The sequence below is a fragment of the Nomascus leucogenys genome, chromosome 6 (assembly GCF_006542625.1).
Source record: "Nomascus leucogenys isolate Asia chromosome 6, Asia_NLE_v1, whole genome shotgun sequence".
Lineage (NCBI taxonomy): Eukaryota > Metazoa > Chordata > Mammalia > Primates > Hylobatidae > Nomascus > Nomascus leucogenys.
The window spans coordinates 71,950,006-71,968,513 of record NC_044386.1 but is presented as its reverse complement, the minus strand read 5'-3'; positions in this window follow the sequence as shown (position 1 = coordinate 71,968,513).

Genomic DNA, 18,508 nt, shown 5'->3' with positions numbered 1-18,508 from the left:
GTGAGTTTTTAAAGAGAATGAATGTTGTCTAGTTTGGAGATGTTAAGTTCTCATTTGTAAGTGGAAGCTAAGCATTGAGTACATATGGACACAAAGAAGGGAACAACAGACACGAGGATCCACTTGAGGGTGGAGGGTGGGAGGAAGGTGAGGATCTAAAAACTACCTAGTACCATGTTTATTATCTGGGTGATAAAATAATCTGTACACCAAACCCCACAACATGCAATTTTTCTTCATCACAAACCTGCATATGTGCCCCAGACCTAAAATAAAATTTGAAAATAGAGATAAGATTAAATTTAAGATTTAAGGCTGGGCACGGTGGCTCATGCTATAAACCCAGCACTTTGGAAGGCCAAGGTGGGAAGATCACCTGAGGTCAGGAGTTTGAGACCAGCCTGGCCACCATGGTGAAACTCCGTCTCTACTAAAAATATAAAAATTATCCAGGCATGGTGGTGGGCACCTGTAATCCCAGGAGGCCGAGGCAGGAGAATCACTTGAACCTGGGAGGTGGAGGTTGCAGTGAGCTAAGATCATGCCACTGCACTCCATCCTGGGGGACAGAGTGAGACTCTGTCTCAAAAAAAAAAAAAAAAACAAAAAAACTTCAGTAAGTTATAAAAAAAAATCTGTAAAATATTGATCTTAGAAGCAAAGTCCTGTGTATGAGCAAGTTGGCCAAAATATAAAGGGGATAATTTGGTTTTTCTATGGACAGCACATTCATATAAAAAGTACACTGATGCAGGCCCAGAATCGGGGCCTCTCTGCCTAAATAACAGGATTTTTGTAGAGCATTAGTTGGCTTTTTAATTAAAAAATTAGAAAGAGTTTATAAAAATCTTACCTTGTGATCAAACTAATTAAAATTGAACAGATTTATTTCTTTTTTATTTTTATATAATGTTAAAAATAGTGAAATATTTTTGCTTGCCTTTAGAGTAAACTGCAGAAGAAAAGGGGAAAAGAGGGGAGAAACAAGAGACAGACTCAGTTGGCCTCATGCTGTCTTTATTGGTTATTTTTAAAGGTTTTAGCCTTTTTGAAATTTTTTGAGTAATAATTTAGGCTAAATGAATGATCTGTGATCTTATTTCTTGATATCAAGTGTTTTTTTTATTTTTTAAAGTGAAATCAAGTTTATTAAGAAAGTAAAGGAATAAAGAATGGGTATTCCATAGGTAAAGCAGCAGCCTGAGCTGCTAGTTGCCATTTTTATGGTTATTTCTTTTTTCGAGATGGAGTTTCTCTCTTGTTACCTAGGTTGGAGTGCAGTGCTGTGATCTTGGCTCACTGCAACCCCCACCTCCCAGGTTCAAGTGATTCTCCTGCCTCAGCCTCCCAAGTAGCTGGGATTACAGGTGCCAGCCACCACACCTGGCTGGTTTTTGTATTTTTTAGTAGAGATGGGGTTTCATCATGTTTTCCAGGTTGGTCTCAGTTATTTCTTGATTACATGCTAAAGAAAGAGTAGACTATTCATGAGTTTTCTGGGAAATGGGTGGGTGATTCGTGGAACTGAAGGTTCCTCCCCTTTTAGACCATATAGGGCAACTTCCTGACATTGCCATGGCATCTGTAAACTGGAGTAGCCTGCTTTCAAACTACTTTTTAAAACATGTGATTGATTCATAAAGCCAATAAAAGTCCCTTTGCACAACTGGCCTCATACCTTGCCTATGTGGTCCTGTAGAGGGTTTCTGACTTTTGTTAAGTAAAGAATGTCACTTTCTAACAGGTCCAAGAGCCTCAAGTTATCTTGAGGCATTGAGAGGAGAAGAATTTACCCAATTCATACAAGTATTTGCAGGCACAGATAAATATGTGGCTGACCTCATGACCTTAAAAAGTCTTGGCCGGGCGCGGTGGCTCATGCTTGTAATCCCAGCACTTTGGGAGGCCGAGGCAGGCAGATCACGAGGTCAGGAGATCGAGACCACAATGAAACCCCGTCTCTACTAAAAATACAAAAAATTAGCCGGGCGTGGTGGCGGGCACCTGTAGTCCCAGCTACTGGGAGAGGCTGAGGCAGGAGAATGGTGTGAACCCGGGAGGTGGAGCTTGCAGTGAGCTGAGATTGCGCCACTGCACTCCAGCCTGGGCGACAGAGCGAGACTCCGTCTCAAAAAAAAAAAAAAAAAAAAAAAAAAAAAGTCTTATCTGAGATTCCTTATGGAACAAAGTTCTAGAAAAGCCAAGTAAGAAGAGAACCCATAAGGAAAGTAATTATTATTGCCATTCTTTATGCAAATAAGGCTATGCATAATAACACTGAAACTTATTTTGCAAACAGATCAGTCCTATTGTGATTTGTCTTTGATAAAAATGAGAGACTGGAGAGAGAAAAATTATGCTACAACAACAATTTATAAGACACCTGTTGTTAGATTCCAGCCTTGTCCATTGTTTATTGGTTTTTATTATTTTCTGCAATTTGGACTGAATCTTATATCCTTTCTGGGCTACGGGTCTCCACACTAACATTTAAAAAATTACCTTCCAGTTTTCTGACTTAATAGAATTGCTATTACCTTTTTTCTAAGACCCTACAACCTGAAGCTTACTCCTTGTAATATAGATGAGAATAATGTGCCAGAATGCCACTGAGTTCCTCCTCTGTAACTGAAAATACATTGAGTCTAACATCTGGATACATTATGCCCACCATTAACATTTGTTTTTCTTCTGTTTCTATAGAAATACCTCTACTAAAAATCTGTTTGCCTTATATTTCAGACAACAAGAGACTGGTTTTCCAGTCTATTCACTTAGATTCTAAATGACATCTGATCTATTCTTATAAGCATTGTTAAATTAGGCTTAAGCATTTTATTAATGATCATTGGGTGCTATTTGATTTTTAAAATAATTATTTGTTATATTCAACAGAGGTGCAGACAGTTAAAGTTTATGTCTTCTAGGTCTCAGCAGTCCACGTCAAGCTGATGGTGGTGCAAGGATTTCAATCCCTAATATCCTACGGGGAGGAGCTAAGCCTCTATAACACATTCAATTAGTCAGTAAGGGATTTTTTGTGACCTCAAAAAAATTAGGCAGGGATGATGTCCCTGGCTAGCGGGAAGCAGATTCAGAAGAGGAGACCTTCAGACCTTTGTCTCTAAAAATAAGGAGGATAAAATTTTTCAGGGAGGATTGAAACAGAGTAGGGAAAGGACTTGGCTTCAACTCGCTCCCACTAGGGCATTCTTTCATGCATTCCCACTGATCACAAAACCCACAGCACTACCTCACTGATGCCATACCCACTAATAGTCCTTTGACTCAAAGAATTCAAGGAACGTGCCTTAGGAAATAGCCAAGATTGTGAAGCATCCTATCTCAGGAAAGAATGCTGAACAATTGATTTATAGCCTTGTTGCCACCATCCAGACCACCAAGTGGACCATTACCTAAGATAGCCATCACAACCAGATATGCTGACCTACATACCCCACCCCTCACATGTTTTGTTCAACCTTGTATACAAGGGGAAGAAATACCCACTGCAAACCCACTCCTGATTTCAATGCCTACGCTTTGATTAAAAAATTTCTACTGGCTTTTTAAAGGGGCCAGCCAGAAGGTCCTTGTGCCTCTGCTGTCTCTCTTGCACTTGAGCTCAAGCCCCACAATTAAAGCCTTGTCTGGGAAATCTGCTTGGCCCCGTGTTAACTTCCATTACATGAGGAGCCTGACAGTTTGTAGTTTGTAACAGAATGAGACTTTAACCTTAGACAGCCGAAGCATTGGTTGAGCCCAGTAAAGCCATGGGGCTGAGGTTACTGGAGACATTACAGGCCCAACCTACCCCAGAGCGTACAGAAGTAGCCCATGGAGTAAAAAGTTATTTTGAAGTTTTCACATTTAATGTTATCTTTCTTGTTGGGTTTTGGACTTGCTTAGGGTCTGTTATTTTCTTTTTCCCCATTTCTCTCTTTTGGAATGGACATGTATACCCCATGCCTGTCCCATAATTGTATTTTGGAAACACTTAACTGGTTTTGATTTCACAAGCCAATAGCTAGAGGGGAATTTGCTTCAAGGTGTATTGTGTCTTAAGTCTCACCCATATCTTATTTAGATGAGACTTTGGACTTCAGACTTTTGAGTTAATGCCGGAATAAATTAAGATTTGGGGGTTATTGGGTGGAATGAATATATTATATATGTGAAAAGGACATGGACTTGGGAGGCCAGGGCAAAATATTATGGTTTGAATGTGTTCCGCAAAAGCATGTGTTGAAAACTTAATCCCCAGTGCAAGTGTTGGGAGGTTTTTATGTCATGAGCTATCCACCACCATGAATATATTAATGCAAATTATAAAAGGGCTTGAGGCTGTGAGTTTGATCTCTTGCTCATTCTTTTGTCCATGTGATCCTTTCTGTCATGTTATGTAGCAAGGTCACCAAATGCTGGCCCCTCAATATTGGACTTACCAGCCTCCAGAACTATAAGAAATAAATTTATTTTCATTATAAATTACCCATTACTGGTATTCTGTTATAACAGTGAGGGAGAAGAAAAGGAAAAAATCAGGTAAACAGCTAAGGGTGGTCCTTGGAGAAGCAGCCTGTCTGAAAGAGTACAGCTACAGGCAAAACTACAGCAGCCTAGGGAAAATTCAGGCTGCACCTGCACAATAAGCTGGCAGGGTCCTGCATAGGGGAGTTGTGCAGACAGCTTTTCAGATAAGAGAAGATACTCAAATAGCTACAGAGATGAGAGGAGTTTCTTATAAAAACTTTGAATTCCACTGTAGAAATGGCAACTCACTCTGGCTCCCCCTCTCTGCTTTGAAGAGCTTTCTTCTTTCATTCCAACCTCATCTTTTGCAATCACGCTTCTTAATTTTCTCGGATATGAGACAATGAGCTCAGACAACACTTTAGACAACAAGATCAGTGACCCTTGTCTGTTTCATTAGTGGGGGCTCATCTGGGATCCATCGAAAGGGTGAATAGGAGCAGAACCATAACTCTAGTTTTATTTCCAAGGTTTCTCGCCCTCTGTTTTTTTTTTTTTTCCTCTCAAGAGTGAAAAAAAAAAAACACTGGGCCCCTGTCAGCCATTTAGATATATTTAGTGTGGCTGCCATGCTTAAAATTCAGGCAACAGGCTTGCTGGAGAGGACTTTGTCAATCCCCCAGTTGCCCTTGAGTGTTGGGAATGTTGGCTCTGTTCCAATCCAGTTTCCTCTCACAGAGGGCCTGGTCATCGTGTGGGGCTGGAAGGAGGTCCTGGGGCAACTGAATTTTTCTGGCTGAAGCTACACCTCTGTGTTACCTGAAGACCCCTGGACTAATTCCAGTTCCTGACTGCCCATTGAGTGTTGACAACAGGGCCTCCAGACTTTTATATCACATTTTCTTCCTTTCTTTTCATGGCTATTATATCTCCTATCCCTTCTTTGTATGCAATGTTGTGGGTGTTTCTACAACCTGGGGATATAATCTTATTGGGTACAGTCAGCCAGTGCCTGAGTAATCAAGAATGTAATTTAAAAACTTGCTGTCTCTGTGATTCTCTTGAAGTTGAGGGATTCTAAGACCTATTTATTTCCCAATAATAGCACTCATTAGGGTTGGATGGGGGGTTATTTCTCCCCGAGTGACTATCCCCCCAACCCCGATCCATTTAAGCTGTTTCTTTTTCCATGTGAGAAGCCAGCACTGTCCAGAAGAACTAGACAACCTCTCTATGAGATGGACTATTTTTTTCTTGCTGGGAGCATGTTGAAGAGCTGGCCTATCCCTCCTCAAACTTCCCTCTCTAAGCTTTGTCTGGAGAGCATTTGGAGACTACTACTTGGTGTTCCAGTCTCTGCCATGCCACCTAGTGGAATGGGATTTTTTTCTCCATGGGGGCCCTATTGGCCCTTTGGCCAAAACCTCTAATTTCCCAGTTCATTTCCCTCCTATTCCCTCTACTGGGTACCAGGCTCCATGCCCCATTTGTAGACAGAAAAAGTCCTCCTTCAATATCTGCAGGAAGCTACCCTTGAGAGACAAATTCTAGCCTCCGTACTGTCCCCATCAAAGGGACGACAGCCATTTCATCCTTATGTTCTTTTGAGACACCTGTTCTGCATCCAACTACATTGGCATTTAAAGAGGGGTTTTATGTTTGGAAGTCAGTTGGACCTATTCTCTAGGAATGAATACTTTAGTCTGGGCCATAATAGTGGAATATAGAGGTAGAGCCAGAACCCTCCCTTCATTAAGGGACCTTGCCCAGCAACAACTATTACACAGTTTTTCCCAGGACCCATCCAACTTGTCTCCCCTTACCTGGGGGACCTAGTGGCCATACTGGTCATGCAAGATTAGGAAGTTAAAGGGGAAGCACCCGCGGAAGACTAGGGCTATGAACAGTTAAGTGTGATTATTCCCACCAAATGGCTTCTCTGGATGCATGGGTGAAAGCCATGCTTGCATCCATGGGCAGCACCTGTGATAGTCACTGGGACCCAGAGGATGGGAGGAAAGAAGTGAAGGGGGATGCCCTTTCATCTTTCTCTCTACCCTGGGTCACTCTAAAAAAAGAAGGAAGCTTAGGGATGCCTTGTCTCCTACTCTTTTTTTTAGATGGGTAACAACGTATCTTCATTCCTGCACTTCCCTCAAGTGCAGCTTGAATCTTTAACTCTCAGACCCTGAAGTTCACTCTGAGCAACCCCCAATTCTGCTGTTGCCCCTGCAGGAAATGTCCAATGGACATGGTGCTACTAGAGTTCAAATTCCCTTCTCATTGTAGGAACTTAGACAAACAAAGGGGGGTCCTAGGCAAGTTCTCTGATGACCCCAAGAGATATATAGAGAGGCTTTCCAAAATGTAATTCAAGTGTTTGATCTTACATGAAGAGATGTTGTGTTACTCCTACACCAAATCCTAACTGCCTCTGAGAAACAGGCAGCCCTACCAGCAGCAGAAAAATTCAGAGACAAATAGCATGTCCCCTATAGCCAGTCAAAAAAAGAAACCCAGTCAAAAGGGGAAAGAGGGTGAAAAAGAGACAGCATCTCCATTCCCAATAGGAAGAGAGACAGTGTCCCCTTGAAAACCCTAATTGGAGCCTAGTAATCCCATAGTTGCATGGAAAAGAAAACACTTTCTGATGTGCATAATAAAAGGCCTGCAAAGAACCAGTGCCAAACCTCTTAATTACTCTAAGTTATCCATGATAGATAAAAAAACAGATGAAAAATACAAAAATTAGCTGGGCACAGTGGCAGGCACCTGTATTCCCAGCTACTTGGGAGGCTGAGGCAGGAGAGTCACTTGAACCCAGGAGATGGAGATTGCAGTGAGCCAAGATTGTGCCACTGCACTCTAGCCTGGGCAACAGAGCAAGACTTTGTCTCAAACAAAAACAAAAAACAAAAACATATGTTCCAAAACCATATGGGATATCTAAGGTTGTAATGTCTGAACATATGCTATCAATTATAATTAAGATTATTATGTTAAGCTATTGTAAACCACAGAAGTAACCAAATTTCTTTGTCAAACATATTTCTGACTGTAACCACCCTGGACATTTTGTTGTTTACAGACAATTGTTGTCTTGTTTTAATCCCCTTTAAAGGATGGTTTATAATCAGCTGTAGGACTTTAACAGGTACTCTCAAATGCAGGTTTGTGATAACAGAAAAATGCACCAGATTCATGAAAAGCTGAAATGTTTATGGAATATCAGGCAGAACAAGAGTTAACTGAGTGGATTGAACTAATAGAAAATTGAACTAATCTTTTTGACTTTTGATTGGAACATTGCTGATCCTTATTTTGTTTTTCAGAGTTGAGGGGACTTTCTTTTGAGCTAGCTACAGCTTTTAACAACTAAGTAAGGTATACTCCTGTGAACAAAATTTGAAAGATGCTTGTTTCTCTCTGCCTGGTTCCTCTAGAATTCAGAAACTGGTTATGAGTATGCTTGACTTATAACAATATAGTTGTTTACATCAGTCTGATAAGAATTCATTTTCTTTCACAACAAGACACAATTGGAAAAACTGGTTGTTTTACCAAGGCTTTAAGGAGATTCTTTAAGGAGTCAAGCTCCATTTGCAGAGCCAATAAAAAAAAAAGCCCCTTGGGAAAACTGACCTCATACCTTGTCTCTACAGTCCCCATACCTGGTTCCTAAACTCCAGTGAGTAAAGAACGTCACTTTCTGACAGGTCCAGGAAACACATGCTCTTGGGACCTCAAAAAAAGAGGAGTTTACCCAACTCACAGGTATTTGAGGACACAAACCCACGGCTGGGTGCAGCTTCAGAAAATCCTGAGATTCCTTGTAGAACAGAGTTCCAGTAAAGCCAGTCTAAAAGGTGTATGTAAAAAGAATTATTCTTACTGCACTTTATGCAAATAATCAGGCCCAGTATAAGACTAAAGTCCCTTTTGCAAACAACTCAGTCCTATTTTGATTTGTTTTTAAAAAAATGAGTAATGGAGAGAGAGAAATTATGTTTCAAAACTTATCATACATTTGTCATCAACATCTAGTCTCATTAGCTGTTTTTACGTTTTTGCCTGCATTTTAAACTAACCCCGCTTATTCCTGTGAACCAACCAGCAATCTCCGGCTGCAGCTCTGAGGAGACAGAAAGGAATGGGTAATGTAAAAATCTGGAACAATGTTCTAGTTCTGGGCAATTATCCTACAAATACTGCGAGGTAATAAGAGTAAATAGAGTGGCCATAACCCAGAGGTTTCTTTGTTTGGAAGGATAAGACAAAGGAAGCTAACCAAAGCCAAGCCCCATTCACCCAAATCTTAACAAGCATAACTATAGCAACAAGTTATCAGGGCATTTCAGCAACCTCGAGATTTTTAAGCTGTCCTTACCCTCCTTTTCTCATTTTAATACATGTCTTCTAATAACCTAAATTGTTTCTTTTCACTGAGAGGCTATCAAGCTCCAAACGACAATGCAAATGAAACCACACATAAATATGCCTTTCTTCTGAGGACCCTTATACCAGCGCCAGGAGGAATCATACCTGCTGTTCTCCACGCAATGCCCCTCTCCAGCAGGAAGTAGCCAGAAAGATCAACACCCAATCTTCCTAACAGCAGTTAGGGTCTCCACCCCTGAAAGGGCATGGAATGAAGGAGAGGAAAAGGAAAAATCAATTAAGCAAACAGTTAAGGCTGGTCCTCAGAGAAGCAGTCTGCTTGAAAAATTATAGCTACAGGCAAAAATAAAGCAACCTGAAAACTCAGGCTGCACCTGCACAGATAAGCAGGTGGGTCCAGCATAAAAGCCTTTTGTTCTTTGTGTAATTGGCAGACCCCAAGGAAAAAGCTTCCTCCCCTTTTCCGATATGTACATGGTGGGCTCCATGGGAACTTACACAGGGAGGAGTGGGGCTTACCTCAAACAAACCCACAGTTATACAAACAAGAAAAGTGGTGCTTTGTGCTTGCCTAGAGACATACCCACAACTACATAGATAACGGGGAGTGGTGCAGAGAGCTTTTCAGATAAGAGAAGTTACTCAAATGGCTACAGAGATGAGAAGAGTTTCTTATAAAAGGTTTTGAATTCAACTGTAAAAACAGCAACCCACTAGGGCAGAGAGCTTTCTTCTTTTGCTCATTAAACTTTCTCTCCAACCTCACCTTTTGTGTTGATGCTCATTAATTTTCTCAGTCATGAGATAATGAGCTCAGATAACACCTTAAACAATGAGACCAATAACCCTGACCTGTTTCAGCAGCACAAAACAGACTAAGACAATTATTATCTGAGTGAAGAACTCTAGTTTTCCCCTGTGTTTCAGTTGATCCCTATGGAAGAAGGTATTGATTGTACTAACCCAACATACAGAAATGGCACCTTGATTTCATCAATATTGCTCAGATAGAGGCAGTGGCCTACCTATCTTTGTTGCTGCTGTGTACTTCACTGTTATCAGCAGCAATCTTCAAGCTCCCCAGACCCTGAGGACTATCATTGGTCACACCCTTGGAGACCAACAACCCAGTGTTTAACCCAAAGGGGCAAGGACAAAATATCTAATGTCTAAACTCCCTACCAGAACACCTGATAAAGTTACCCCATTGCTTAAATATTGCAAGACCTCTAACCATTTGTTTGGGTTTTAGTAAATGCATCTGCACGTTAACCTAACAGACTGATACCTTGGACAGAGGAACCAACTTGTGCTGTCCCAGTGAGAGACCACTATAAATCTCAAGATACAAACTCCAATCTCTGTAAAGTGAACTAGGAAGCCTTGGAACAAGGGACAGATACCCATAAGGTGGTCCACTGGGGCTCTTCTTCCACTCCCCTTTTCTGTAACCACATAGAAGTTCAGTACTATGAGTTATCAGACACAAATAGAAACAAAACGATGTCTTTAGGTGGCTAGAAACCCATAACAAAAAAGAAAGAGAGAAAGAAAGAAAGAAAAAGTATTTATGTAAGAGGAAGAAATACTACTGATACTCCTCAAATAATGCATTGATGATGATGATGATGAAACAGTTTTGTAATTTAACCCATGGAAATCCAAAATGTACTAAAATAATTTATATAACAGAGATAAAAGTGCACCGATTGGCTTTCATACCTCTACAACATAGTTCCTGAGTTAAATTTAGTATTGGCTTAAATACAGCAATTGACAAAACTTCATGACTTTAATACTGGAGCTCAAATTAGAGTTACACCTGGGGATCCCACTAGATTTAAACAAGATGCCCTAATCATTTTATGAGAGTAGCTAAATATAAAATAGAGAAAAATAGGTATGTTTCACGTTATATCTTTTCCTAGATTTCCCAATCATAATACCCATTGTTCTAAATTATGTTCCAACACAATGAATAACAAATTAAACTTAAAGCAATTATTTCGCATTTACAAATTGGATTGATAAAACAGGACCCCATGTGCCCCAGGTTAAAATAGTTTATAAAGTTTAATATAACTAAAAACAGACTTTTCAAGGATTAAAATCTCTTATATAAAAGAAAATCAGTAAAGGAATGATCATTCCCATTGCTTCTCCATTTAACAGCCCAATTTTGCCAGTTCTTACACCTAGGAAGAATGAAGATTGCCTCATGGTAGACTACTACAGCTAAAATGCTGTGGTCCCATTTGTTAAGGCTCCTATATTCAATATCTAATATTTTGTTATGAGAAAAAAACAGGAATATTTAGAAGAATGTCCCCACACCCTGGGAAGGAGCTAAGTGACCAAATAATAACTTGGACAAGTCCAGCTTGATGAGTAGATGAGGCTTTTAGGACTTATATATAGGACATTCCTGGGCAGCAACAGGAAAACTCCAGAGACCTTCCCTGCCACACATTTCTAAGCTGCTTTTAAGCTAATTTTTTGGTTCATTGCCTACTGCATGCAATGGATTATTTTTTCTTGGTAGGCTACCTGTACACTCCAGGATGTTTGGGTTCCCAGGAACACCTGTTGCTCAGCTGGAAATCATTGCCTTGGCTCACCACTTGGCCTTCAGGGGCCAAGCAGAAGACTTACACCCTTAAGTAACCTGGTGCAGGGGCCCATCACCCTATGTATTTACATTTCTGATTCTATTCAATCGGCAACCAATAAATATTTTCCTACTATGGAATTGGCTAATATGTATTGTTCAGTATCTATTTCAAAAACTTCTCAGCCTCAGTTTGGCTTCACCCCCAAAGGGATACAATAGGCCCTTCTGGACTACTGTGTGGTACCTCAAAAGCTTCCTCATCACACACAATCTTTGCAGGAAAGATCTTAACTAAATCTGGCTTTCTCCGGAAACAGAGGTATCTTAGTCCATTCAGGCTGCCATAACAAAATAATAAAGACTGAGTACTTTATAAAGAATAGATGTTTACTTCTCACAGTTCCAGGGACTGGAGAGTCCAAGATTTAGGTGCCAGTAGATTTGATACCTGGCGAGGGCCCATTTACTGATGCATAGATGACGCCTTTCTGTTATGTCTTTATATGACAGAAGGGTGAGCTAGCTCTCTGGAGTCTGTTTTATTAGGGAATTAATACCATTCGTGAGAGTTCTGCCTAATCACCTCCCAGAGACTCTACCTCCTAATACTATAACATTGGGAATTAGTATTTTAACATATGAATTTTGGAGGAGGGGCCCCATGGCTTTACTAGGCATAACCCTAGTGGCGACTCTCTGTGTTGGCTCCAACCTTACAATAGCCTGCTGCTTGAGTCTTGAGCCTGAGGCTCTGCCTGGCTTCGTTCTTCAAAATCTATGTGGGGGTAGCCATACCCCCATGGTTTATGCATTTTGTGCTTCTTTGGAGATGGCACCACATGTACCCTGCCAAGGTTTATCATCTATGCTGTGTGGAGGGGAGACCACCATGGCCTGTGCTGCACCTGGGCCCACTGGAGCCACAGCCGGTGTGGCCAAGGACAACTGTGCTCAAATTCAGGGAGCAGAGCTTTGAAATCCTTCTTCCCTCCAGGTCCTTGCATAAGCCTGTAATGAGAGAGACAGATTCCATAATCTCCAAAATTCCTTCCTGGTTATTCTCTCATTGTTTTGAGAAATAGCACTTGGCTTGTGTTAGATTCCCAATCCATACCAGTCTCCTTATCAAATGGTCACTTGACCATGCCATTTTCTCTCCCTAAAAGGAGGATGAATCCTTCTCCTTCTCCTTCTTCTTCTAGACAGGGTCTTGCTCTGTTGCCCAGGCTAGGGTGCAATGGTGCAATGGTGCAATCATAGCTCACTGCAGTCTTGAACCCCTGGGCTCAACTACTCCTCCTGCCTCAGGCTCCCACATATCTGGGACTACACGTGTGTGCTGCCACACCTGACTAAATTTTTAAATTAGTTTAAAATTTTTTGTAGAGAGAGAGTCTTGCTCTGTTGACCAGGCTGATCTTGAACTCCTGGCCTCAAATGATCCTCTCACTTTGACCTCCAAAAGTGCTGAAATTATAGATGTGAGCCACCACACCTGGCCAGCTTTCTTATTTTTTTTTCAATGTGGATAGACTGAGAATCAAAAATTTTAAGATCAGCTTCCCTTTTGATTAACAATAACATTTTAGGCCATTTCTCTCTTCTGGAATTTTACTATAAGCCTTCAAGAAAAGCCAAGCTCCACCTTCAACACTTGGCTTAGAAATTTCCTGAGTAAAATATCCATTCATTTTCTCAGAAGTTCTACCTTCCATCAAACACTAGAATATGAACACAGTTCATCCAATTTTTTTGTCACTTCATAATGAGAATTGTCTTTCCCCCAGTTTCCAATTACATGTTTCTCATTTCTGTCTGAAACCTCAGAATGGCTTTTATCACCCATATTTCTATGAACATTGGGTTTATGGCCATCTGGGCATTCTCAAAGAAGATTTACTCTTTCTCTGCAGCTCTCCTCATCTCCTTCTGAGCCTTCACTGGAATTAATCATTTAAGGCCACTCGTGGAAACATAGGTGCTTGCTATCATGCACCTTAAAACTATTCCAGCTCCTAATCATTACCCAGTTTCAAAGCTGCTACCACATTTCCATTATTTATTACAACAACACCCTAATTTCTTGGAACCAATATTCTGTCTTAGTCTTTGGGGGATTTTCTAACAAAATACAATAGCTTGAGTAGTTTATGAACAAAAGAAATGTATTTTTCACCTTCTGAAGGCTGGGAAGTCCAAAATCAAGGTGCCAGCAAGTTTGTGTCCAGTGAGGGTTAATTTTCCCATCCATAGGTGGTACTATATTATTGAGTCCTCATAGGGCAGAAGGGTTAAGCTTGCTCTCTGGGGACTCTTTTATAAGCACATTAATTGCATTTGTGATGGCTCTGCTCTCACGGCCTAATCATCTATTAAAGATCCCGCCTCCCAATACCATCCCATTTTGGGTTAGGATTTCAACGCACGAATTTTGGAAGGACACAGACACTCAGTCTGTAGCTCCAACGTACACATTTTACTCTCAGATACAATGGTGGGCTCTTAGAAACAACATTCAATGAAATTATATTTTCCCATTAGGCCCCAGGAAGCTGGATTAATTGGGAAGTCTTGTGGGCTCTTCAAATGACTCCTACTTAAGTTACAAAATAATAAATGAATTCCTAAATGGCCTCTATCTTGCCCCAGACCTTAATCTCTCTTAAGTTAAAGATGCAGAACTGGCTTATAGCAACTTTAAAAAATCTTCCCATCACCATTGTCTATATTTAAAGGGAGATTCAAACGGATCCCAGATTGAGGATACCACTCTCTTAGGTACTTTTGCTAATCAGATTGTTTCACAAGTCAGGCACCTGTTCATCTGACATGGAACTCACTTGAACCTAAACTTACTCCCCAAAATCTTCCTCAATATTCAATATTCATTTTATAAGGGATGGAAAATTTATCTGAGCTCGTCCTCTGATTACACTAAGAAACTAAAATTACTGCCCAAAAGCCAGTCCCAAAAATGGTAGAATGAAAGATAGAAAACTCCACTTAGTAACTTAAACTCACATTCAGATATTAAAAGAATAAACACTATATTCCAAAATTATTGTAGGAAAACAGCCTGTTGTATGGCAAGAGTAATGCCATCTTGAAGCAAAACTGCCATAAGGACTGATGTTTCACTCCAGCATACCAAGGCATTCCAGCAGCAAGGTCAAGAAACAATGCCTGCAGCGCAGCTAACCCCTCATAAAGAAACAATGCCTGCAGCGTAGCTAATTCTTCATATAGAAACAATGCCTGCAGCATAGCTAACCCCTCATAAAGAAACAATGCCTGCAGCATAGCTAATTCCTCATATAGAAACAATGCCTGCAGCATAGCTAATTCCTCATAAAGAAACAATGCCTGCAGCATAGCTAATTCCTCATAAAGAAACTATGCCTGCAGCATAGCTAACCCTTCATAAAGATGCTTATCTAACCTCCCCAGTAATCACCAGTTTCACTAAAGGGTCTCAGACATAACCAGCTGCATATGTTTTACCCAAAGAAGGCTTGCTATATAAAGAATACTTTCTAGAGGGCGAGTGCAAAGATTCGCCCTCTCGTGGCTGCCTGAAACATAGCTTCTGTTCATATTAAATGTTTCTTTCTAAGAAACTGGATTTGTCAGCCTCTTTCTTTGGCCTCAGCTCCCTCAGCCTTTGAGGGTAGGTTTGCATATTCCTGCCCTGGTAATAATATATGCTAGAAAAATAAACATCATTAGATAACAAAAGTGTCAAGTGTTGCTGCACACTATTTTGTTGACAATTGGTTTTATTACTATTGAGTTGGGTGCTTTCATTGGTTTGCAATCTGGTAGTCCAAACCCTCCAAGTAAGTCATTGTTTCAAACAGACATAGCAAATGCTATGGTCCACAAGCCATCAAGTATTGCTAATACAGCCCAAAACCTCATCCACTTGCCTATCACCAACAAACCAACAACTGGGGAAAAGGGTTCATACTAAGTAGCTAAATTGGAGGACCTGCCTACAATCTAATGATGGATAGGCAACCTCAGCCTCTATATTTTAATTGGCAAAAAAACCTGACACCTTATTAACATACATGCAAATCAAGCTATGTGATTTAAAACCTATTTGTAGTAAAATGTTTCTTATCACCCATCTGAGAAAAACCTTGGACTATTGGGAGATTCAGATTTAGATTCTATTAATTATAGTGTTAATTGTGCCAGTCAAGTTCTAGCACTTTGGTACAGTCACAGCAGCATGTTAGATGCAGACATTACTGTAGCTAGCCGTGCACCCACAAAGCCCCTTGACCTTAAGAATATTTGCAAGTCAAATTTCCAGGCACAACATTGCCTTCAAATTCCACAAGTGGCTCAGCCTTATTATAATACAATAGAGGAACAAAAACATGATTCATATCAGCCCTAGAGGCTATCTAACTTGGGAAGGATACCCCAGTCTCACATCCCAGATGACAGTGGTCTGCCTAGTCCAGGAATTCACTGCTGGAGATGACTTAGCTTCAGAGAACATTGCCCCAGACCAATACTTCACCATTGGAGATGACTTCACCTCCTGCACTGGAGATTACTTTTCCTTGGATACTTAGCTTCCCCAACAATGCCCATGGGCTGCCCCTCCTAAGGCACTAAAAAATATGAAATGGGATATTTATGGTGTTTCTTCCTTTGATACTAGGAATTCTAACATGTTTTCTGAGCTCACTGTTTGCTAGACAATGATCCTGGTATATAAGATGGAGCTTGGACTCCTCTTAGGGGCCTGTGGGTTGCCTCAAGCATGAAAATAAAGGAAAATCTCCAGTTCTTTCAAGGTAGCCCTGAGACGTATATAAGCGACTTGATAAGCAAGAAGGTAATTATAGCTTAAAACAATATCCAAAGAAGTTGGAATCCCCTATGGAAATTAAGATAACATCTTAACATTTGTTATTGTTTTTCAGAAACCCAGATTTCCACCAAATGGCTCCACTGGCATATAGACCTCAATCAAGGGAGAATTGAGGACTAAATTGTGCCCACCATTCTTTTTTCTAAATTTCTTCCTGAGAGGCCTGAAGGAAGTCACACCCAGGAGCTAGAGCTAACATTTTGTTCTGCTGACTCCAAATTTTTAAACGAAGTATCTCTTTCTTAACCAATTGCAAATCAGAACATCTTTGAATCTACCTATGACCTATAAGCCCCCACTTCAAGATATCTCACCCTTTTAGGCCAAACCAATGTGTAACATCCATATATTGATTTATGATTTTCCCCTTTTACTTCTGCTTTCCTGAAATTTACCCCTACCTTTAAAATCCTTCACTTGGCAAGCTATTAGAGAGGTCAGAACTTAAGCAAGACCTGTCTGAGTCTTCTTGGTTGGTTCCTTGTAAATAAACATCCTCCTCTTTTCCTGCTGCAAACCTCAGTGTGGACATTAGCCTTACTGTCCTCGGCAGTGGATCTCAGTTTGGTTTGATAACAACTGTAACTGCAAAGGAACAAGAATCCCGAGCAGGCATCTCACCTGTGGCACATTGGCTGCTGGCTGCAGGCATGCTCAAACCCTGTCCAGAAGCTGCCTGAATGATTGTATTCAGGGATGGATTCTTGCATCTGGCAACTGAGCACCATTATAAAAGAAAGGCCTATGGTGCTTTCCTTTTAATTTTTTTCTTTTTTTTTTTGAGACAGAGTCTTGCTCTGTCACCCAGGCTGGAGTGCGGTGGCATGATCTTGGCTCACTGCAAGCTCCACCTCCTGGGTTCACGTCATTCTCCTGCCTCAGCCTCCTGAGTAGCTGGGACTACAGGCAGCCGCCACCATGCCCGGCTAATTTTTTTTTTTTTATTTTTAGTATAGACGGGGTTTCACCATGTTAGCCAGGATGGTCTTGATCTCCTGACCTCGTGATCTGCCTGCCTTGGCCTCCCAAATTGCTGGGATTACAGGCATGAGCCACCGCGCCTGGCCTTCAATTTTTAATTTTAATTTGTGTGGGTACATAGTAGGTGTGTATATTTATGAGGTACATGACATGTTTTGATACAGGCATGCAATATGTATTAACCACATCATGTAAAGTGGGGTGTCCTTCCCCTCAAGTGTTTATTCTTTGTGTTACAAACAATCCAATTATACTTTTAGTTATTTTAAAATGTACAATTAAATTATTATTGACTATATTCACCCTGTTATGCTATCAAATACTAGGTCTTATTCTCTATTTTTTGTACCCATTAACCATCCCCACCTGCCTCCCACCCTACCCCCACTTCCCTTCCCAGCCTCTGGTAACCATCTTTCTACTCTCTATCTCCATGAATTCAATTGTTTTGATTTTCAGATCCCACAAATGAGTGAGAACATGCAAATTTTTGTCTTTCTGTGCCTGTCTTATTTCACTTAACATGATGACCTCCAGTTCCATCCATGTTGTTGCAAATGACAGGATCTAGTTCTTTTTTATGGCTGAATAGTATTCCATTGTATATATGGACCATATTTTCTTCATCCATTCATCTGCTGACAGACTAGGTTGCTTCCAAACTTTGGCTATTGTGAACAGTGCTGCAACAAACATGGGAGTACAGATACCTCTTGGATATATGGATTTCCATGCTTTTGGGTATATTCCCAACAGTGGGATTGCTGTATCTTATGGTAGCTCTATTTAGTTTTTTAAGGAACCTCTAAACTGTTCTCCATAGTGGTTGTACTAATTTACATTACCACCAACAGTGTTTGAAGCTTCCCTTTTCTCCACATATTCACCAGCATCTGTTGGTGCTTTACTTTTTGCAGTGTCAGAAATGAGGCACTGTTTTTGGTAAGTGGAGCTTGTGAACAATGGCCCCAATTTTTCCTTTAGATGCTGGGCTCTGCTTCAGCAGGACATCTGGCCTTGCTTTGGAAAGGCACAAGGCTCTACTGAATGAGAACATATTTAGTGGGGAATACCTTACAGAGAACTGGAGGGATCAAGACCTTGAGAAATTGCATTTTGACTTTGATTTGCTTTCTTGAAATTCTGTCCAAAGCCCA